The sequence below is a fragment of the Rhinopithecus bieti genome, unplaced genomic scaffold, assembly GCF_001698545.2.
Source record: "Rhinopithecus bieti isolate Rb0 unplaced genomic scaffold, ASM169854v2 scaffold_27010, whole genome shotgun sequence".
In the NCBI taxonomy this organism is placed as follows: domain Eukaryota; kingdom Metazoa; phylum Chordata; class Mammalia; order Primates; family Cercopithecidae; genus Rhinopithecus; species Rhinopithecus bieti.
The window spans coordinates 91,422-115,255 of record NW_016812757.1 but is presented as its reverse complement, the minus strand read 5'-3'; the positions used below and the strand labels follow the sequence as shown (position 1 = coordinate 115,255).

The 23,834-nt window shown below is 36.7% G+C and overlaps 1 long non-coding RNA gene across 1 annotated transcript in view; it reads right to left on the bottom strand.

Annotated features, from left to right (window-relative positions):
* LOC108545147 (uncharacterized) overlaps nucleotides 1–22,623 on the bottom strand; it is a 98,766-nt gene extending 76,143 nt beyond the window's left edge. The window contains exon 1 of the long non-coding RNA XR_001890059.1: nucleotides 22,523–22,623. This is a non-coding gene — a long non-coding RNA (uncharacterized LOC108545147). The remainder of the gene's footprint in view (nucleotides 1–22,522) is intronic.
* Between the last annotated feature and the right edge of the window lie 1,211 nt (nucleotides 22,624–23,834).

The following is a 23,834-nucleotide window of genomic DNA, read 5'->3' as shown; positions in this document are numbered from 1 at the left end:
GAACCCGTAACTCATACTACATACAAAAAGTTCAAAATGTCATAAACATAAAAATAAAATGCAATACTTATAGAAAATTATACAAAACATAAAACTATAGAAGAAAACATGTTGGCCGGGCGCGGTGGCTCAAGCCTGTAATCCCAGCACTTTGGGAGGCCGAGACGGGCGGATCACGAGGTCAGGAGATCGAGACCATCCTGGCTAACATGGTGAAACCCCGTCTCTACTAAAATACAAAAAACTAGCCGGGCGACCTGGCGGGCGCCTGTAGTCCCAGCTACTCGGGAGGCTGAGGCAGGAGAATGGCGTGAACCCGGGAGGCGGAGCTTGCAGTGAGCTGAGATCCGGCCACTGCACTGCAGCCTGGGCGACAGAGCGAGACTCCGTCTCAACAAAAAAAAAAAAAAAAAAAAAAAAGAAAACATGTAAAAATACCTTTGTGTCATTAAATTAAGCAAAGAGTGCCTAGATACAACACCAAAAGCACAATTCATAGAAGCAAAATAATAAATCGGACTTCATATTTTTTAAATTGTTCTATTAAAGATACTACTAAGAGGCAGAAAAGATTAACCAAAGACTAATGGAAAATGTTTGCACAAACATGTGCATGTAAATATTTATAGCAGCATTATTCGTATGCTCTAATAACCAGATATAACATGATTGTACTTTAGCCTATGAATAGATTAATAAATTGCAGTACTTTCATACAATGTACTACTACTTACCAATATAAATGAACAAACCATTGATACATGAAATAACATGGATGGCTCTCAAATGTACTATGTTAAGTGAAAGAAGCCAAACTTATAACATTGTATAATGTATGATTCCATTTATACGCCATTATGAAAAAATAAAATTATATGGGTGGAAAACATCAGTGCTTGCCAGCTTTTGAGGGTGAGGGGAGAGGCTGACTACAAAGAGACAGAACCAAACTAATTTATGGGGGTCATAGACCAGTTACGCATCTTGATTATATTGGTCATTATATGACCATGCGTTTGTCAAAACTCAGAAATAGAAAACCAAAAAAATGATATTTGTATTGATATTTGTATTATATATAAATTTAAAAATAGACACACAAAATGTTATCAGGCAATTAAGATGCCACTTGGAGTGATATATCTTCTCATTTGCTTTGTATATTAAAGTCTCTTAAAAATTTAGATATATACACATATATAATTGATGAATGACAGTTTACAATATTGATTCATTACAACAAAAGCTGCCGATTTTTCAATAAAAACCATTACTGAGAATGTTTAGATAGAATGATGATTCACTGGTATATTAAAAAGGGTATATCCCTTATCCAAGATTTCACTTTCTGCAGTTTCAGTGACCTGTGACCAATGGCAATCTAAAAACAGTATATGAAAATATCCAGAAATAAACAATTCATACATTTTAAATTCCTTGCCTTCTAAGTAGCATAATAAAATATTGTACCATTTCACTCCATCTCACGTGGGATGTGAATCATCCTTCTGTCAAGTTGACATGAAAGAACTCTATATAGCAACATTATAGCATAAGAAAGTATAAAGCTCATTGGTAAGGTGAATATATAGAAAAATATTGTATTATTTTAACAATGGCAGATAAATCACATTTAATTCTATTATAAACACTAAAAGACAATGGAATTAAAATAGCTATAACTAAAATTGTGTTAATGGATGCATAACATATGTACATATATGTTTTGAAAACAAGAATACATATGTAGAGGCATGAGAGGTGTAAGTGTAGGGTGCTTTTATGCAAGTAAATTTTTTTTTTGACATGGAGTCTTGCTCTGTTGCCCAGGCAGGAGTGCAGTGGCATGATTTTGGCTCACTGCATTCTCCATCTCTTGGGTTCAAGCGATTCACCTGCCTCAGCCTCCCAAGTAGCTGGGACTACAGGCACCTGCCACCATGCCCAGCTAATTTCTGTATTTTTAGTAGAGATGGGGTTTCACCACATTGGCCAGGCTGGTCTCGAACTCCTGACCTTGTGATTTGCCCACCTTGGCCTCCCAAAGTGATAGGATTACAGGCATGAGCCACCGTGCCCAGCTGCAAGCAAATTTAAACTGTTATTACCTTAGAAGAAAGGGTAATAACTGTAAGATATTGTATGGAAACCCCACGGTGATCACAAAGAAAACGTCTACAGAAGTTGCACCCAAAACAGGAAGGGAATAACAGCCTATTAATAAAAGAAACAATGAAGCACAAAGGAAGAGAGAAAAAAAGTAGAGCAAAAGGATTATAAGACAAACAGAAAAGAGTTAACAAAATGGACAAAATAAATCCTACCCAGCCTGAATCGAAAAGAAATAGAAATCATGAACAGACTAATAACAAATAATGAGATTAAATCTGTAATCACAAGACCCAGCAAGGGTGGGTATGGTGGCTCATGCCTATAATCCCTGCACTGTGGGAGGCCAACGCAGGATGCCTTGAGGCCAGGAGTTTGAGACCAGCCTGGGCAACACAGTAAGACCCCATCTCTACAAAAAGTAAAAAAAAAAAAATTAGTCAGATGTAGTGGCATATGCCTGTAGTCCCAGCTACTCAGGAGGCTGACTCGGGAGGATCACCTGAGTCCAGAAGGCTGCAGAAAGCTATCATCACGCCACCATGGAGTCACCCTAGGATGCTAATTGACCAATTTACTACTTGTGAACAGAAAGTTGGTTTCTGAAAGCCATTAGCCCTCAAGTCTAATTGGGCTCTACTTGGGCTCATTACACACAAGTCATAACCCAACATGCTGCATTGCTTTGGAGTGGCAGCAATGTAGGAGACAACTGAAGGTCCTTTTTAGTCTGAGTCTAATCTGCTTTATTTCAGAAATTACATGAAACTCCACTTTTTGACATCTTATAATGATTATCACTTAAAATTTTTGGCCTGATTTTTCTTTAAGCCACACTCATACAACAGGTGATATACAACAACTAACCTCTGGCACACAGGGGCTGCTCAGTAAATTCCAACTTATTTAATAGTGGTTTTGTTTTGCAGAGTTTATTATCAAAGGATGAATAAATTAAATACATATTTGAAATCATTTTAAATAATTCAAAATTATTCTTGAGGTTGAAAAACTAAACTGAATGTAAAAATAAAAGACTTGTATTGATTCCATGTCCTTACTATTGTGAATAGTGTTGCACTGAACACACACATGCACGTATCTTTGTAATAGAATGATTTATATTCCTTTGGGTATATACTCAGTAATGGGATTGCTGGTTCAAATGGCATTTCTGATTCTAGATCTTTGAGGAATCGCTATACCGTCTTCCACAGTTGTTGAGCTAATTTACATTCCCACCAATAGTGTAAAAGAGTTCCTATTTCTCCACAGCCTCTCCAGTATCTGTTGTTTCTTAACTTTTTAATAATGGCCATTCTGATTGGCGTAAGATGGTATCTATTGTGGTTTTGATTTGCATTTCTCTAATGATCAGTGAAATGTCCATCGATGATAGACTGGTTAGAGAAAATGTGGCACATATACACCATGGAATAGTAATCAGCCATAAAAAGAATGAGATCATGTCGTTTGCAGGGGCATGGATGAAGTTGGAAGCCATCGTCCTCAGCAAACTAATGCAGGAACAGAAAACCAAACACCACATGTTCTTACTGATAAGTGGGAACTGAAGAATGAGATCACATGGACACAGGCAGGGAAACAACATACGCTGGGGCCTTTTGGGCAATGGGGTGGGGGAAGGGAGAGTATCAGGAAAAAGAACTAATGGAAGCTGGGCTTAATACCTAAGTGATAGGTTGACAGGTGCAGTAAACCACAATGTCACACGTTTACCTATGTAACAAACCTGCACATCCTGCACATGTACCCCAGAACTAACAATTTAAATTTAAATTTTAAAATGAGGTTTTAAAAAGAAATAAATAAAAATAAAAAATAAAAGACAGGGGAAGATTTGAGGGGCTTAAGCTCTACTCAGTTTATTCCTTTTTTCTCTATACCTGCAGTAACCTTGGAGGATTTCACAGACTCAGCTTGACAATCACCGGCAGTATCTATGGAATCCAAAACCTGAACGCTGGGCATCTATGGCACGGATTTGTTATGTGACTTCGAATGCCACTTAAAACTCCCTGGGGCTAGTTTCCTCATCTTTCAAAAGAGATTTACTGCTGAAGTCTGCCAGAGTGAACATCCAATGGTCAATGGTTAACTTTTACTGTCATTGTTGTTTTGCTGCTGTCTTTTTGATCTACGTCTCTTTCTCCGGCCTTTACTGCAGTGCCTAATAATCAATATACTAAAAAAAAATTAATATGTTTGCTCATTGCTTTTAGCTTATGTTTCCCCAAACTACCATGTATTTTTCCAACCTGGTGTTTATTCAGTGTTGTTAGAGGTGGTGGGTTTGTAGTTTTATTTTTTAAGTCATGGATACTAATTAAATGTGTGTTAAACATGAACATTACAATGTCTATTTAAACTATAAATATTTAACCTAGAATTTTTACTTGTCACATTAGTATTTCCAAGGAAAGGAAAGCTCTTCTTGGATGCCAACAACTTCATGTGACTGAAGGCTTTAGAATTACAAGCATTGTTCTTTGGATAAACAGGGTCAAAAGGATTGTCCTTATTTTACAAATGATGAACTAAGACTCAGGTGAGTTGGTTAACTTTCTTCACCCAAAATGAGTCATAGATGTCGGACTAAAGTTTAGACTGGAATTTGGGGCCTTCAACAAGTGTTTGTTGGGTGTGTCAAACATTCCAGATGATGAAGACATGGCCTCTGCCCCCTGAAGGGCCTCACTTCTTGGCTTCTAGTCTTACACATCCTGAAAATACAGCTGGACTGTCTCAGACTTTCTTATACTTTAGTTAAAGATTAATTCATGTTAAGAAAGAATAATAGTATATCATCTATAACACTGTAATTTGTTCCTGAAAACATTTGTATCTCAACCAAAATTTTTTTGTTTTTCTATCACATTTAAAATAAGCATTTTTATTATTAAATAAGATGAAGAGCCACTGCCTTAGTCCCCAAATCTTCTAAAGTTCCAGAAATCCATGTAATCCAGTCTACATACTAAGGCAACCTAATTTGTTATTAATATATTTATTTATTTTGCCATATGTAAAACACATCTATAATAATCAGGAAGTGTAGTTTCTTGACACATAAGCAAAAAAGATTTTGGCTAATTCTCCTAAAAAATGGAAACAAACCAACTGACAAGTAAGACTCAAATGAGTTTATCAAAAATGAGTTCCAATACTGTTGACAAATAGTTATAGTAGAACTTCATGTACCAGTGGAACCAGCAGTGTGATGGTTAATATTGAGTGTCAACTTGATTCAACTGAAGGATGCAAAGTATTATTCCTGAGTGTGCCTGTGAGGGTGTTGCCAAAGATTAACATTTGAGTCAGTGGACTGGAAGGGCAGACCCACCCTCAGTGTGCTGGGTGGGCACCATCTAATCAGTTGTCAGCGTGGCTAGAGTAAAACAGGCAGAAGAAAGTCACAGAGAGCAGACTTGCTGAGTCTTCCAGCCTTCATCCCTCTCCCATGCTGGATGCTTCCTCCTCTTGAATATCAGACTCCAAGTTCTTCAGCTGTTGGACTCTTGGACTTATGCCACTGGTTAGCCAGGGGCTCTCAGGCCTTTGGCCACAGACTGAGGGCTGCACTGTCAGCTTCCCTACTTTTGAGGTTTGGGGACTCAAACTGGCTTCCTTGCTCCTCGGCTTGCAGATGGCTTATTGTGGGACTTCACGTTGTGACTGTGTGAGTCAACACTCCCTAATGAACTCCCCTTTATATATGCATCTATCTTATTAGTTCTGTCCCTCTAGAGAACCCTGATTAATACAAGGAACATAAACAATTATGATACAAATTAAAATTCATGACTTTGTGCCATAGACAACTAGTTAGAGTTTGCTAACCAATGACAAAATAACTTTGTAAACATTGTATCATTGAAATAGCAATATAATCTTCATGTTGATTATTGTTAGAAATCTCTTATTGCCAAGATGTTCCTGAGCAAAAAGAAGGAAATATCTTTTTATATTGTCACAGTTACTGACCAATTGGTAAGGTTAACTATATGATGAGTTATTAAGGCTTTATGGCAAAACATAAAATACTTTGATGACAAACATGCTAGAGCAAATGATTAAGTAACTGCTCTCTTTTCTATATTGTCCAGGGTTTTGTGTTTCTCAAAATGAATTAGGGAAGTGGTAACTCACTAGTATTGCAGGTATTTTCCAAGTGGTACAGGTGAATAAAAATTTTCAAAAACTGCTTTTGTAAATATGCTTAATGTCTAAACAACATTAAAATAATTTAGTCCTCCCTTACACATTGTATATCAGTACAATTGTTTACTGAAAAACTACTCCATGCTCAATAAAGTGCTAAGACCTATTCCCATATCCTTATTGTTCAGTTGTAAAGAAAAGGCATAGAGAGATAAAAAGAAAAATATTTGACAAATATAGAAAAATCAGCAAATAAATAGAAGATAGTCATTTGCCACAATAATTTAATTACACAGAAAATAAAGAAAATCAGAACCATGTTGTGGCCACAACATGATAATAGTTTTGAGCTAGATTTGAAAAGTTCAGAGGGTCAGAGATAAAAGGAAGGGGCAGTAATGGCTAAAGCAAAGATTCAGAACCAAAAGAAGCAATAGGACAAGTATATGGCAGTTTTGGGACAGAGAGAGCAGTCTATTAGAGATTGTGTTTATGAAGAAGCATAGAAAACGGATCTAGGAAACACAGACTGAACCAGACTAAGAAGACCTGTGTGCTCAGCTTGGTTACTTTTATACTATAAGAAATAGAAGCCATTGAGAGTCTTGAGTGATGCCTCAAGTATATCAGTTTCGTGTGTTTGTGTGTGCGTGTGTGCATGTGCACGCATGCGTGCAAATAAGATGAACTAGAGTTGGAAAGACAGGAATAAATGTGTACTGTGTATTGAATTTCTGAACAGTGTTGCAAGCACTGTCCCAAGTGTTTATTAATTGCATTAGTTTAATTAATTGCATTAATTACTTGATTTAATCCACTGCCAGATAAAATAAACCCCTTATGAAAAATGGTAATGTCATAACAATGTCTAGCATTCAGTCAAAAATTGCCAGCATGCAAAGATATATAACCGAATGATCCAAAATCCTTCTACTGTCCCAGGAAGGCAGGAATAGGGATGAAGTGACTTTATCTGTAATTGTACTATCTTATTTCTTTCAGCGATGATCTGAAGCAAGATGACTTGTATTAAGACTAGTGTTCACCACATCACTCTGCACTTTTGTATATTTACAATATTTCACACTTCAAATTTATAAGGTAACAGATTTAGAGTGATATTTCATACATCCTAATTTATGTGTCATCTATTATTTCTTATGCCAGTGGGAAAACACTAACACTTATTAAATGCTTATGATAGGTTTTTGGCAGGCACTATAAGTACTGGACGTTGGTAATCTTACTTCATTCTCGGTTGACAATACCAAGAGCTTAGAATGTAAGCCTCTGTTTGCATCATTGAGTAAAAATGATCTGAAAAGACAGCCCCTTCTGGTACGTGAACGAGTAATTCATGCTTCAAAATGGCAAAGATGGCAGAGGATGGGTCTATCTCAGGAAGACCTTATTAGAGCTTCAAGTCTTGTCACAGAGAACTTTAAGAGTCCAAGAGTGGTGATCAAAGGAGACAGGTCCAAACACAGGACTCCACCTGGTCATGTCTAAAGTGGCCTTCCCAGGCTTAGCTTAGCCAGGTGATCCCAGTTATGGGCAGCCTGCCTCTGTCTCAATGCTGTTTCAACACAGGCTCGCTTCAGTTCACTGGAATGTGCTTCATTTCTCTTCATTGGAAGAGAGTAAGAAATTAAAAAAAAAAAAATGCTTCAAATAGCTTTTCTTTTGCTCAGTCTATGAGGCATTTCCCTTCCAGGGCTGCATAAAAATCAAGCTATCTGTGATCTAACACTGAAATCTGTGAGTTAAGAGCAGGAACCCCAAATACAAATGTTAAGAAATAAAACTCTAGCCTTGGCATTTACTTGGAAAACCAGCAGTTAATGAATTAATGGCATTTAAAATATTATTTTTCTCATTTGCTTTCTGTGTGGATCCTTCACTTTCAGAAAACTACTTTTGCTATATATTATTTGTTAATAGAAGCACTTTGCTAACTTCCAGAAACCCTGAGTTGGCACCATTGTTTCCAAAAAGAATTTCAATAAATGAATACTTTTAATTAATTCTTCAAGGACATAAGTTGTCATTGTTGTTATAATTGTACTTGCAAGTCCATGTAACTGATAAACAGAAATATAGCTTCTAGAAACATAGTATCTATTAAGTGCTTTATCTTTCAACTTTTATCTATTTATTATTTTTATTTTTTATTTTTGAGATGGCATTTTGCTCTTGTCACCCAGGCTGGAGTGCAATGGCACAATCTCAGAGCCAGAGGAATAGCAATAGCTGATATTCATTAGGATGTTACTATATACTAGCGACTAAGTTAAGAGTTTTACATCTCATATTTTATCCATGAGGCTACTATAACAGAGATGCTAAGCAACTTGCCCAAAGCACACAGTCTTACAAGGTCGAGCTCTCAGCGTACTTTGCTATCTACCTATTTGTTTGCTACTGTCTTGTTGCCTCTGTGGGATTCTAGTTGCAAAGGAGTATATACGTTCCTCTGGTTTACATACCACAGACCAGTCTCAGCTCTCTGTATCTCCTTGAAGTTCTTCCCTAAAGGTATGATGCAAAGTGTCTTGACAAAATTGCCTATGCCATTTCCCTAAGATTTTTAGTGCATTAAGTATGAAAACCAGAAAGAGAACAACTTTTTCTTTTCTTTGTTTTGACCCTGTTATATCCTTCTAGGGCAGGATGACTTAGTTACTTTTACGACAGCTGAGGAGAAGAGGGAAGAAAAAAATTATGGTGGTAGCAGAAACTGCTTATTCTTTAAAATTATTATATAATCTAATTCACTCTTTTAGTCAACAAATGTTCATTGATTGAGAACATATTTGCTGGACACTATTCAATGTGACATTGATCTAGTAGTAAAGAAGTCAAACAGGACCTTCCTCTGCTGTTATAAAACTTACATTCTACTTGGGACAAAGATTAAAAGCTCATAAAACTGATGTGGAAAAAAAAAAACCCTTTTCACCCTGGAAATACCTATGAAGGAAATGATACTCTCATGTAATAGAAGATGACTTGAGAATGGACAGTCAGGACGGTTTGATGGAGGAGGACTTGAGAATGGACAGTCACGACCGTTTGATGGAGGAGGACTTGAGAATGGACAGTCAGGATGGTTTGATGGAGGAGGACTTGAGAATGGACAGTCTGGACGGTTTCTCTGAGGAGAGGAAATCGCAGCAGAGTCCTGAATGATGAGGAGGTAGCTGAAAACCACAAAGAGCACACCTGGTAGAAAGAAACTTGAGTGGAAAGGCCTTGACTCCAGGTCATTCCCAAAACAAAAAGAAAACCAGTGTGCTTGGAACCCAGTAAGTGAGGAGGAAGAGCAGAATGAAAAAATACCAGAGAGAATTGCGGTCATTAGGATCTGATAGGCCATGAGAAAAATGTAGGGCTTTACTTTACTTTTATTTTATTCATGCAATTGAAAGCTATTGGAAAAGGTTGAGCAGAAGAGTGAACTAACGTGATTGCCTAACAAAGAAGATCTTATTATTGCTGGAGTGAGAATGACTTACAAAAAGTATATACTAAGAGCTACTTAGGTTTGGGAACTATTGTGGAAGTTCAAGAAAGTGGCTTGTCTATGGTAAACAAGATGAGAGAATATGAAAGGTTCTTACCTGAAAGTAAAACAAAAAGAATGAATGATGGATAAGAGGGAAATGTGGAAGAACAAGAGAAAAATAAAAAATGATGCCAAGAAAAAATGGCAATTACTGCCCAAGGGGACTAAGGCTTTTCCTATTAAGATGGGAATGGATTCTCCTGCCCATGAGACACGTGGGAGAGGAATCATCACCAAAAACAAAACCAGGGCTCTGATAGGAAAATAAAATCAAAAAGAAAAGAAAGCAAATGTTAGAGAGGTGACCAGCAGAATCCACCAGAAAGTGTTTAAGACATACTAACTCCTATTATTTTTTATGCTACTTTTCCTGTTGTGTTATCCTAAAAATGAGAATTTCTTATTAATCTCCCATTGGAATTTCTGTACTTCAGAACACTTTCCATATTGTTTTAGCCCATGGAAAAGAGCAATGCCCATATTCTCAGCATTTACTTCTTGTTCTGTAAAGTCCTGAGTCTGACAGTCTGTTATCTTTTTTTTTTTTTTTGAGACAGAGTCTTGCTCTGTTACCTCCACCCCCCAGAGGTCAAGCAATTCTCCCACCTCAGCCTCCTAAGTAGCTGGGATTACAGGCACACACCACCATGCCCAGCTAATTTTTGTATTTTTTAGTAGAGACAGGGTTTCACCACGTTGGCCAGACTGGTCTCAAACTCCTGACCTCAGGTGATCTGCCCACCTCGGCCTTCCAAAGTGCTGGGATTATAGGCCTGAGCCACTGCGCCCGACCCAGTCTGTTACCTTATGTCCTTTATGAAATTATCTAGTTTCTCTCAATGGCAAAATAAGTGGCCTAAGTTAAATTAGCTCTAATTATAATGCATAACAATAACATACATTAATGTTTCTTCTACTTAAAACTACTCTGTGATTAAATATTTGTTGAGTGGATGGAATTGGTTAAGATTACTGGTGCCTAGGATTTGGCATTGAAAACCTAGTTGGATGAATGGTGATGCAATTTACTGAAATGAGAAAAGCTGAAAAGAGGAACCCATAGGAGGTAGGAACACTCTTCTGGTTTGGACATAGAGTTTGAGATTCCAGTGGGTATCTCTAGTAGGCTCCAGATGGAGATGGTAGGAAAGCAGTTATAAGTGAGAATCTGGAGCTTAGGGAAGAAGTGTAAGTAAAAGACTCACATTTTGGAATTTTAACTTATAAATAATTTATAGAGCCATTTGTGATGTTTAAGTAGAATAATTTTATAAGGTGATATACAAATACCAATCAGAAAAAATTAATGTAGCTCAGCTTACTAACGGGAAAGAGTAAACAGTGATAAAAATGTCCCCTAAGAGTAAAATAATTTTTAAATGGCATATCCATGTGATAAAGATCATAATGATCCTAATAATAGCATAATAATAGAAATAGCTGATATTCTTTAGGATGTTACTATACACTAGTGACTAAGTTAAGAGTTTTACATACCACGTTTTATCCATGAGGTTGCTACAACAGAGATGCTAAGCAACTTGCTCAAAACACACAGTCTTAGAAGGTAGAGCTCTCAGCATACTTCACTAACTACCTATTTGTTTGCTAGTATCTTGATGCTTGTGTGGGATCCTAGCTACAATGGAGTATATATGTTCCTCTGATTTAGATACCACACACCAGTCTCAGCTCACTGTATCTCCCTGAAGTTCTGCCCTAAAGATACGCTGCAAAGTGTCTCGACACAATTGCCTATGCCATTTCCCTAAGATTTTTAGTGCATTAAATATGAAAACCAAAAAGAGACAATTTTTTCTTTTCTTCGTTTTGACCCTGTCATATCCTCCCTCAAGGTCAGGATGACTTAGTTACTTAGTTAGAATCATATGCATTTAAAATGATAGATATAAGCATTTGTAATAAATGGAAGAACTTATGTTAAGATATTAAGTAAAAAACGTGTACTATAAACAGTTTGAGTTTAATTTTAAAATTTTAAAAATCCATAGGAATAAAAGGACTAGAGAGAATAGTAACAAAATAATCCAAGTTAGCACTTCATGATGGAAATTTGGGTGATTTAAACAATTCTCCATGTATTTTGAGTTTTTAAGATATTTTACACTGAGTGTTTATTAATTCTATATTACAAAGTTATTTTAAAAGAAGAAGACAACAATTAACTGTTATAAATAGCTAGAGATGAGTTACTAGTAGCGCAGCTTTGGCAATTGCTGAGTGTGAGGCAGGAATCTAGACCCAACATGGCAGTATCACCCAGCATTGCAGGCCCTTTGTTAGGACTCCCCGCCCTTCACTTCCTGCTAAGACTCTCAGCGCGCAAAAAACGCCCGCGCCCGCCAAAAAACGCCCGCTCTGTGCAAGCTCCTGAACACGTCATTCCTCAGAAACCGAAACCTACAAACCCCGCCTACCTCGCCCTATAAAAGGCCTCGGATACCCGCTCCCAGCGCGACTTCCTCGGCCCTCCTCGTAGGTGACCGGTGAACCTCGCCAGTGAGCCCAATAAAGGCTACCTCTGTTCTCATCTGCCTCATGTCTTCTTGCTCGGCTCCCCATTACGTTACACTGAGGGAAGGCAATAAGACAAACTGACCACCTCATGAGAAAAATTTAATAAATAGAAGGCTCTGCTGATGAATGGCATCGATTGTGTTTTATTGGAATGAGGGACGCTGAGCCCAATTGGCCAATGTGTAATCAGCTCCATCGTTACCTCGGTGTTAATAAATATTTGACTTCTACACTCGCACACTGCTACAGTGCTCTTACTGCATCATCAGCCTTGCAGGCAAACACTGAGACCTTTGACCTTTCTCATTGATTGCTTCCTGTGTTTGTCGATCATATTCACACAAAAGCCATCCTCACTGCTTTTTCTTTAAGAAAAAAGCATTGAATTTAAATCAATAATGCAAATGTGATCATTTTAAAAGAATCTCATGAAAAGATTTATCGATTAAAGGAACGGCAGAGAATGATCGCTGTTCTGTTGTTTTGTAAACATTTAAACTAATGTGTAGTAGAAATAATACAATCTCCTGTACAGACGACTGGAGCAAATAATGTGATGAAATTAGAGAAAGATGAAATTAAATGGTCATCTTTTAGTTGGAAACCATACTAGATTTGAGCTTATTGTGAGGTTGGGATACTATCTTGCTCACATGTTTCTTATGAAGAAAATGATATATGTAAAAAAATTGGTATATGGCCTGTGTGGCCTGCGTATCAATATTCAGCTGATAATAATCACTTCCATTTTATCTCTACCTTCTTCAGTTTGTTTTCATGTTTTCTTCTCTCTTTTTTTAAATCAACAACAAAAAACACCTGCATGCTGACCCATCCTTCAATCTCTCTGCTCTGCCTGTATTTCCCATCTTAACATCTCTATTCTTACAATTGCTCAGGTCAAAGGTTCAGTGTCATCTTGACTTCTCTTCTGTCTTAACACTTCATAGGAAACACATCAGCAAATATTTTTGGCTCTACATTTAAAATCCATTCGGAATCCAGCCTCTCCTCACTCATCCTTTGATTCTCACTACATCCTGGTCTGACACCAGCATGTCTCCCCTGGGTTATTGTGATATCTCTTGGTCGTCCTCCCTCAGCCCTTGCCTCACTTCCCCCATTCCAAATAAAGCAGCTAGAAGAGTCTTTATAAAATGGGAGCCATGTATTTTCACTTCTCTTTCTAAAACTCTCCCATGTCTCACTGCTTCATACCAGATAAAAGCCTTATCATAGCCTATAATGAAGGATTTGATTTATATCAAAGTCTTATCATAGCTATAATGGAGGATTTGATTCCAAATTTATACTTTATTTCTGGGCATCGTGTGAGTCTCTATGCCTTTTTCAGCACTGAACATTTATGGGGAAGGAGGAGGCCTGTTAAAGAACTGAGGAAAAGAACAAGGAAGCAATCGAAAAAGTAAAAGTGGACAAAGTGGAAGGAGAGGCTGGTGCTCTTGTCTCTGCTCTATTTCTCAGGCTTGTGCAGAAGCCCAGATGACCTCCAAATGCCTGCGTGAGACCAAGCTTCAAAATTTCCACTTTTCATGAACAAGAACATTGACAAAAGAACACATAGAACTCGGCCACTGTGTGGCAAAAATCTAAAAGACTTTTTTCATGATACAAGGCAGATTCAATCCACCCGAACTAAGACTTCAGGTGCTGACACATGGCTGGGCTACTCTGCTTCAGAAAATAAATGTAGAGTGTGTGCGCATGTGTATGTGTGTGGTGTAGTGGGTGTGTCTTGCAGTGTATGGTATAATGCATGTGTGTGGTATGGTGTGTGTCTGTGTTGTATATTGTGATATATGTGTGTGGTGACAAGGTGCGGAGTGTGTATATGTGTGTGTGTAGTTACATGGTGTGGTGTGTGTGTGCGCACACAGGCACGGTTGTGTGTGAGGCAGACAGGTGAGTGTGTGGGAGATTCTAGCTGTACTCTTTAGCCTTACCTAATGTGGATGAGTAAAGGCTGAGATTTTGGGGGCTGTGGGAGCGTTGGCTGCCATATGAGAAGCCCCACTTCCCTTCTGAATGATGAGTAGAGTCTGCACTGGCATTGCCAGACCCTTCCCAAATACTCTTTTTAAGTCTGCTTCTGAAATGCAGCATGGATTCAAAAGTTTACCAGTCCAGAAAGAAGAATAAGTTCTGGTGTTCTTTGCACAGTAGGGAAACTACAGCTAACAACAATGTGTTGTATATTTTAAGATTGCTAGAAAAGAGGTTTTGAATGTTAACACAAAGAAATGATAAATGCTTAAAGTGATGGATGGATATGCTGATTGCCCTAATTTAACCATTATACAACATATACACACATTGAAAAATCATACTGTACCCTTTAAATATGTGCAATTTTATGTGTCAATTATAAATTTTAAAAATGTAGAAAGAAAAAAACTTAAAGTGAAAAAAACAGGAACATATTAGGCTGGTTTTGAATTTCTACTTCATGAATTAAATAACAGAAAGCAACTTAGCTGTAGTTAAAAGAGCTCTGAAGGAAAGAGGTTTAAGCACAATTCACTATAATCCCAGACACGAAAGGACTGAAGAAATAGATTAGTTTTCTGATAAACATATTGACTGTATACCTGGTCAATTAGTAAATAAAACCATGAACTCACAAATGTAAAAATCACTGACAACGGAGTTATGGGGATCATAACAGCCTTGTAGACCAAGCTAAGTCAATTATCAAGCACAATGAAATAACATACTTAACAGGTTAAAATGTGAAAGCAATACATACATATAAAAGACTAGGACAAAATTCCTGAGCTCCCCACACCAGCCCCAGCTCACTACTGGTTGCAGGTAATGGATATATGAACCAATAGAGCCAAATACAAATCATCCCCTGGGCTTTTTTTCTTCCTTTAATGGAAACTGAGAAAGGAAGTAATAGAATGTGGTGGCCATATTCCCTGCTGTGTGGAAAAACCATCTGTGAGGAGGAAACCAACAAGCCGAGAGAAATAGATACAAGAAATGGTGCCAAAAAGAGTCCCCGTGTCATCTGTGCTGTCTTTGGGGCCTTGTGGCAACGCTGTTGTTTCACACTATGGTCAGCTGAGCCAGGAAAGTCCTCTTTGTACTTAAACTAATTCAAGTAATGCTTGTTTCACTTGTATCCAAAGCATAGGGGCTAAGACAAAGTAACACAGATCAAACTAAAGGACTTAGCCCTTCGAATTACCAAACGGAAGAAATATATATAAAAGATAACATATGCAAAAAGCAAAATTTTGAAAGCAAAGTTATTAATATATTAGCCTAGAAATAGAAAAATAAAGTTTAAAGGTCAATTACTATTACAACAATTATTTTAAATGAAACACTCTAGGGGAAAATCTGATCAAGTAAAAAAGTCCAATTGAAATAAAAAAAATGGGCAAATGCAAATGGATATAGTGTATTATTGTGAGTTTTAAAAAATCAGGAGTAGAAATATTAAAAGCAAAATTAGTTTTGGGCAAAAGTATAAATGATTTAAACAATCATTTGTATTGATGAAAAGTTAAATACAAAAAGCTGCTATGAACATGCATGTTCTGTTAAATTTTACTTAGAAATACTTGAAGTTCATTTTTTTCCTTTTTCTTTATTCCAGTAAATGCTGGTGACAACCCAATGTTAATACCAGACCTTATCATACTACTCTCAGTCTTTAAAAAATCATAGAGACAAAATAAAGGGGATTGTAATAATATTATAAATATATTTCACATATGTGCATATTTATATCTAAGTCCTAAATATAAAGAATACATTTTTATTTCAAGATTAGTGGAATAAATAAATAATACTTTATAAAGAATCAATGTTTAAAATTTCATATGGTTTATCTAAAATGGATCACAAGGGTTTAGTTACCATTTTGCAGCCAACAAGTTCAAAAGGCAGTATTGGAGCTGCCTCTCACATTGTAAAAATTCCATCACCGAAGGTTCTCTTTCTAATGTTCTTTCTCGTGAAATCAATTTCAAAAGTTTTAACTGTAATTTTTTCTCTCCTAGGTGAGAGATGTTTATAATTAAAAGACCCACAAAACCTTTATCCAAAAGAATTCCAAGGGGTATTTCTACCATGAGCTCTATCCAGGCTACTATCAAAGGGCCAAGGTGTGGTAATGAAATGAGCCTTGACTTTTAAACATGTATTTGCTCACTCATCTACTATTCATTCAACAAATATTTATTTTGCCCCAACTAGGTACCAGATCCTGTATTTGCCAGTGAGTATACATGTGAACAATACAGGTTTAGCATCAATTAAATTATCATTTAAATGTACATTGTGAAAATGTTACGAAGAAAAAGAACAAAGTGACATCGGTAAGCATCCAAACTTCAAAGACCAAAAGCAGGCATGCAGTCACAATAACGGAACTTAGAGACAGAAACATCCCAGCCAGGAAACTTCTATTTTCATCATAACAAAGAGTTACTTAAATTCTCTGAGCTGTGATCTCCTTATCTATAACATTGGAACACCAGTGTCTACGAATGAATGCAATAATATAAAGCAATTACTTGGCATAATAGGTGTGCTATGAACATCTGACCCCTCTGTTCTTTAACTGTTCTTTAGAGAGTGGGCAGAAATGTACGCAGCCTTGGAAGCCAAACAGAAGGGATTCAGACCCTGCTTTACTGTGATTCAACTTCTTTGTCACTGCTACAGAAAGTGGGGGTAAACTATTAATTTGAATCATGTAAATCTGTGGATATTTGACTATCATTTGACTTACAATGACAATTGCATGTGGTTCAACTGTTAACCTATCTTGAGGAGTTCTGAGGATTCGACGGTGTAATATAAAAGGACAGCCCAGTTTCTGAAACAGAGTACATGCTCAACATATAATAGGTTTCCTTTCTTTTATATCCATGCATAGTATACAAAAAAAATGAAAGTTAATGATTGCATGAAAATATTCTCAAAATTTATGTGCTTTAAAAAAAAAAAAACTCTCAAGCCATTGAATAGGTTAAAGCAGAACATGGAATTAGAGTCAGTTCAAGAGAGGGTGACGGTCTGAGTCACCAGGTGTGAGGTCAGTGCCCTCCACATGCCCAAGTCCACGATTTGTTGGCATCTCAGAAGCTAAGGGTAGCTGAGGGTCCATTTAGCTTCTGCCCCAGGTGGCAAGTCTAACATACAGGAAAAATCATACAACATAAATTTTAATTACCAACAGTGTGTAATGAAGACTCCTGTTTAGTTTTGATATGTGAAGGGAAGGTTTCAATGTGCAGATGTCCTTTTCTTGAGTCATTAACTAAAGACAGAGTCTTTCATTTAAAAACTTGTGGTTCACACAGGCACAAGTGTAGGGATATGGGAGTATTACCCAGGAAAGAAAACAATCCACCCAAGTCTCACGTGTAGTCATGGTTGATAGTCCTGCTAAGCTAGTAAAGCTCAGGTATGGAGCTTTACTACACCATTACTGAATGGTGACTCATTCATTAATAGTAATGTCATCTGTAGTCCGTGCTTGTCAGCAGAATGCAAGGTACGAGGTTGTGGCCTTCTCTGCATGAATGCATCTAGCACAGGCATGGAGCATATTGGTGGGTCCAGATAACTGAGCAGTAAAAACATGATTTAATGACAGCCTGGCAAAGCTTCTCAGATGCACGAATATTGAAACAGAATGGAATTTATTGGAACAAAGTGGAAAGTATGAGAGTTCAATCTTAATCAACCTGGCATGTCAGCTACCCTGGTCTTAGTACTGGTACTAGGGACCTAGAAGAGGGAAGAGCAGTGATTATGAAGAGAGACACCATCAAGTCCCAGCGAACTAGTTCAGTTTGCCATTTTCACAAGGCCTGGAGACTCTAATCAGTCACGAATGTTCAATATATACCACGTCTGGCATCTCATCTCCTTACAGCATTTTCTTATGAATTGGTTGATACACAATATAAAGGAATGTAGGAATTAATTCAGCTTGGGGGATAGGAATTGCTGAAAACATAGTCTCCTTTTTCTTAAAATAGCTCATTGAGAACTTAAACTCCATTGTAAATTTGTATATCCAGATTCCTCATTTCCCAGGACCAGCCCCCCTTCCCCACACATGGCTAAGACATATAACTTATGAAGATTTTACAAATCAACTTTGTGTCTCCCATGACCCTGTGGAGGGCTGGAGAAGCCCGGTGTTTCATCTTCCTCACAGTGATACTATTTTTTCAGTTTTGTTTTTTTCCAAGTCTCATCTCCTACACAATCCTGGGATTCCTTAACTTGAGCAAACGAATCCTCTCCTCCTTCAGAAAGAGTACTAAAGACCACAGCAGACTCATATACCCTTTGGTCTTTAGAGGAAATGAACAATAAAAAGAAAGAATTTGAGTGGCGTGCATGAACCTCAAAACATGTTTCCCAAAAGTCAATGACAAGCGTATGAAACATACAACTTTTAACTATTTTCACCCTGCAAAATCAGCAATTTGAAATGTTCTTCGGTAAGAACTTGGTTAACTCATTACTGATCTATTGTGTGAAACAGAAGTCATTATAAGATGTTTGGAAATAGTTTTAATGGTATCAGAAAACATTTAATATTTTAATATTTTACTTACCTTTTGTATAAAAAGTGAAAAAGATGGATTAAAACACATATAAGTTTTAATTCCAGATGTGTCAAATAAATGTACCCTCACAGATAGAGAAAAATTCAACAAGATATCAACAGTGATGGGTTTCATGTAGATTTTATTCCTCTTCTCTATTATTTTCTGCATTTTATATTATCTAATGATTAAGAAAATATAGTTCTATTTGTATTACCTAATTTTTAATCCAAAAGACCTTTATGAAACACTTCCTGTAAGTGTATATACTTTCCAAATAGTTTTAGCAGTTTCTAAAGAAAGATAAAATAATAATTATTTTACATTTTTTACATACTAATTAAGGCCCAAGGGCAGGACATTTCTTAGCAGCTGAAAACTATCAGGGTTAACTACTGAGAACAAGGCTTTCCTTTATTGCTTAATTATATCAAATCAATTTAGTTTTCAATTTTTGCAAAGCAGAAATGTCTTAGGCCAATTTAACATATTTCTGCACATTTGCTTGTAAAATGAATACAAGTCATGCTGCATAGTGCCATGACTTTTACAACATGACAGATACAATATATCAAAAATATTGGGTTGTAAAGAAAGCAACAAATATTTCAAGACATATTTAAAAGAGAATTAATTTCTACTGATAAAATATTAGTTCATAGGAGAAAATGCCACCATATGAAGTGATAAAAAGAAGAAAGAAAAAAATCAGTTGCAATGTGGCCTGAGGTGGAGGTAAAGAAATGAGCTGCAGACAAGCCTGCCTGACTGAATAGAACTCCTGTCCTTTCAAGGAACAGCAGATTCGGAGAGGTGAGAGAGGGAAACAATCACATCTTCCTTTCTATTATTCCAATTTCAATTAAAATGACAGATGAGGCCTGGCGCGGTGGCTCAAGCCTGTAATCCCAGCACTTTGGGAGGCCGAGACGGGCGGATCACGAGGTCAGGAGATCGAGACCATCCTGGCTAACACGGTGAAACCCCGTCTCTACTAAAAAATACAAAAAACTAGCCGGGCGAGGTGGCAGCGCCTGTAGTCCCAGCTACTCGGGAGGCTGAGGCAGGAGAATGGCGTGAACCGGGAGGCGGAGCTTGCAGTGAGCTGAGATCCGGCCACTGCACTCCAGCCCCGGGGACAGAGTGAGACTCCGTCTCAAAAAAAAAAAAAAAAAAAAAAAAATGACAGATGAGAGAAAGGTCTATGGAAATTTAATTTTGGTATTGTTTTTGCTACTTTTGCAGCAGTAGTGCTTTACTTCTTTTAGTTTATATTTCTTCCAGGTAACTTGACCCAGGATGGTAGAAAGGCATCCTCTCAGGTGCCAACCTTTGCTCCAGGCCAAGTTCCTGAGAGCACAGGATTGAAAAGGACCAGGGTACAATGGTTTCCACAGGATAGAATGTCACACCAACATGGTGACCTGTGGTCATGGGTGCGTAAAGGAAGTGTGGCACCATGCGGATGACTAGTTTCCAACACCAGACAATCATATCTAAGGCTAAAGTATTATACATTTTGTTCCATTTTTTTCTGAAGTATTGAATAGCTTCAGAAAAAAATGGATAAAGCATACATGCAATAAAGTCTAAACAAACTTAAGTATTCAACTTGGTGATGTTACAAATGTATATGCCTGTCTAAAGGCCACTCAGACCAAGACATAGACCATCACACAATCCAGAAGCATCTTTCTTCCTACCCGGTACTCCTCTCACAATGTAAGTACTATTCTCAATTGCATCACCACTAATCTCACTTGTTTTTCAACTTCATATGAGTAAAATATTCCATATATTCATTTAAGGCTAGGCTTTCTCCTTCAAACTCGTTACTGTCAAATTCATATATGTTGATGCATAGTAGTTCATTATTTTTTATTTCAAAAATAAATACCATAATTCATTTGTACATTCTGAGGGTAGAAGACAGTTTGGTCATGTTCCTTTTGATCTATTATCAATAAAGCTGCTGCAGATATTCTTTTACATTGCTTTTTTACACTTATAGAGATATTACCATTAAGGATATGCCTAGCTGAATTATTATGGAGGACACATATGTTCAGCTTCATAAATACCAACAAAATGCGTTCTGAAGTGGTTACACGAACATATTATACCAATGTATAATGCTCCAGATCTTCACCAACACCTGATATTCTCAGGTTTCCTGTCTCTTTATTTTTCTCTTGGTTTGCTTATTATTTTGTTTTCATATTCAATTTTATCTGGTGAGTGAGTGTGCTAATATCTCATGGATTTATGTTATTTGCCTCTGATGATTAATAATTTAACATTTTATATACATTTTTCCATTTGGATATAATTTTGCTTTTCTCTCTTTTGGAGAATAACATACATATCCCATTGATCGAATTGGGAGGGAGTTTTAGGCTTTGCTATGGCTAGATTTTTTAATGCAAAGCCTCTTACTCCTATACTACGGCCTTAACCCTAACACATAGGCCTTCTAGAACTTTAGCTGATTACCTGGAGAATTTACACTGCCCCTCTATTATGACCTCCCTTGGATTCCAACTTTTGCCTCTTAGCAGTATATGTCTGAAAATCTTTTTTCAAATCTTTAGGTTATGAGAGACTGCTTTTCTGTTGTCAGTGGAGCCTGGCTCATTTCTCCTCTCTCTAGGTTCTCTCTCACCATGTAATCTCTGCACAAACCAGCTCCCCTTTACCTTCTGCCATGACTGGAAGGAGCCTGAGGCCCTCATCAGAGGCAGAAGCTGGCGCCACGCTTCTTGTACAGCCTGCAGAACCATGAGCTTAACAAACCTTTTTAAAATAAATTACTCAGTCTCGGATATTTCCTTATAGCAACATAAAATGGACTAAGACATGTATGGAACCTTGAAATACATAAAGAGAATATTAAGAAGACTAGAAAAGGTACCAATCAGAGTAAGAAGAGTCTTTTATGCCATGGTAGAGAGTTGAATGTTATAAACCATAAGTTAAGGATATTTGGCAGTAATGTAAATAATGATATTAGTCTGGAAGTATTAGTAAATGAATGCTTTGTGAAAATCCAGTTCAGAGCCTACTGCTATAACAGTGAATGTATGGTAGAAAATAAGTGAAAAATCGGTATATTATTCTTTTTTCAGCTGTCTGTTATCATGCACTTGAAGACGTAGAATTGTGTGTTTATAGAATTAAATCAATGCACATCCCTCAGACAATAGAAACCATATTAATTAAAACACTGAGAGCATAAAATGCTGTATATTGATAAACTTGTTGTCACTTTAATATTCTTGATTAGCTCCAAAAATAATTGTTAAACTGGTCTAAGAAATTTTGAACTCTATTACTGCAAAAGCCAATATGATTATATTAATATAATGCTAGGAACAAACACAATCATTTAAATATAAGAAACAAAAGGCGAATAACAAAGTTAAAATAAACTTAAATAAACACCAATCTACATGAGACAAAACTTCAAATGTAAGAAAGACAGTCATGTTTTAAAAAGGCATATATATATTAAACTGTTTCTTACAGTTCGTTGCTTCTTGGTGGTGGCAATGAGACCTCATCAAATCACCCAGGCAGTGTTTTCATTAAGCACCACTACTCACTCATCACCCCATCACACCAACATTCTCGCATATTTAGAATGTCTAACATTCAGAATTCTGAACTTACTTAGCATGCCTAAAATTCAGAATTCTGAATTTTGAATTCCATAGTTCTAAGACAGAACCAGAAATATACCTTTTAAAGAAATATCTCAATAGTTTTATGTACGCAGTCTCTGGATCACACTTTAGGGGACACTAGCCCAGGAAGTGAAGTAGGGAGATTGCGTGAAAATCACTACCTACTACTGTCCATGCTATAATCAGGAAACAGATACAGACATGTACATATTCTAAGGTGCTGAACTGCTTTAACATCCCTCCTCAGTCACATGAGAAATATAGAAAAAAACAAGATCATGGTTCTATGGAACAAAGATAACTCAAAATACGATTATGATGATATGATTATAAACATATGATGTGTATCAACCTGATTTGTATAAAATAAAAAGGAGACACAGCAACCAATTTGATCTTAAATGTTTATATATATTGGCATTCACACTGAAAATGGAAATTTATGATAGGTTGAATAACCATGTTATAAAATTAAGAAAAAATACAGGAACATACTATGTAGCATATGCAGCAGAAATAGTAAAATGTGCATATTAAATTCATGATAGTATGGTCCAATAGTAAAATGTATGCAATTTCTGTATTTGGGGTTGTCTGCTGAGGTTGAACTCCTGATTTTTTTAAAAAATATGATGGTGAGATACTGGAAAAAATACTGTTGTAAAGTTGTTAGTAAATTTCTATATTCCAAAAAGTAAAATTTTGAATTTACCTATGGAACAGAATGCTTTTCTGTATTGTGTAACAAACAATTTGTACTGGAGAAATATGGAGTGTTAGTCCCACACCTGACCGCACTTGTTTTAATGGTACACAACTGACCAAGAGCAAAGAATCCAAAGGTTAATACTGACCAAAAGGTAGATTAAGGAGAATAAAACAGATGTATTTAGAAACTAGTAACACATAAAATGTAATGCAAAAATGAAACCAGAAAGAATATTCAAGGAAAATGTACATGCACATTTAAATAATTCTTAAATGTGGAGCCGTTTTCTAATCATGAGTTAATTCATGGAAAAAAGATTGATTTGTTTATTGCAGCAGTATATACAATAACAAAGACATGGAACCAACCCAAATGCCCTTCAATGATAGACTGGATAAAGAAAATGTGGTACATATACACCATGGAATACTATGCAGCCATAA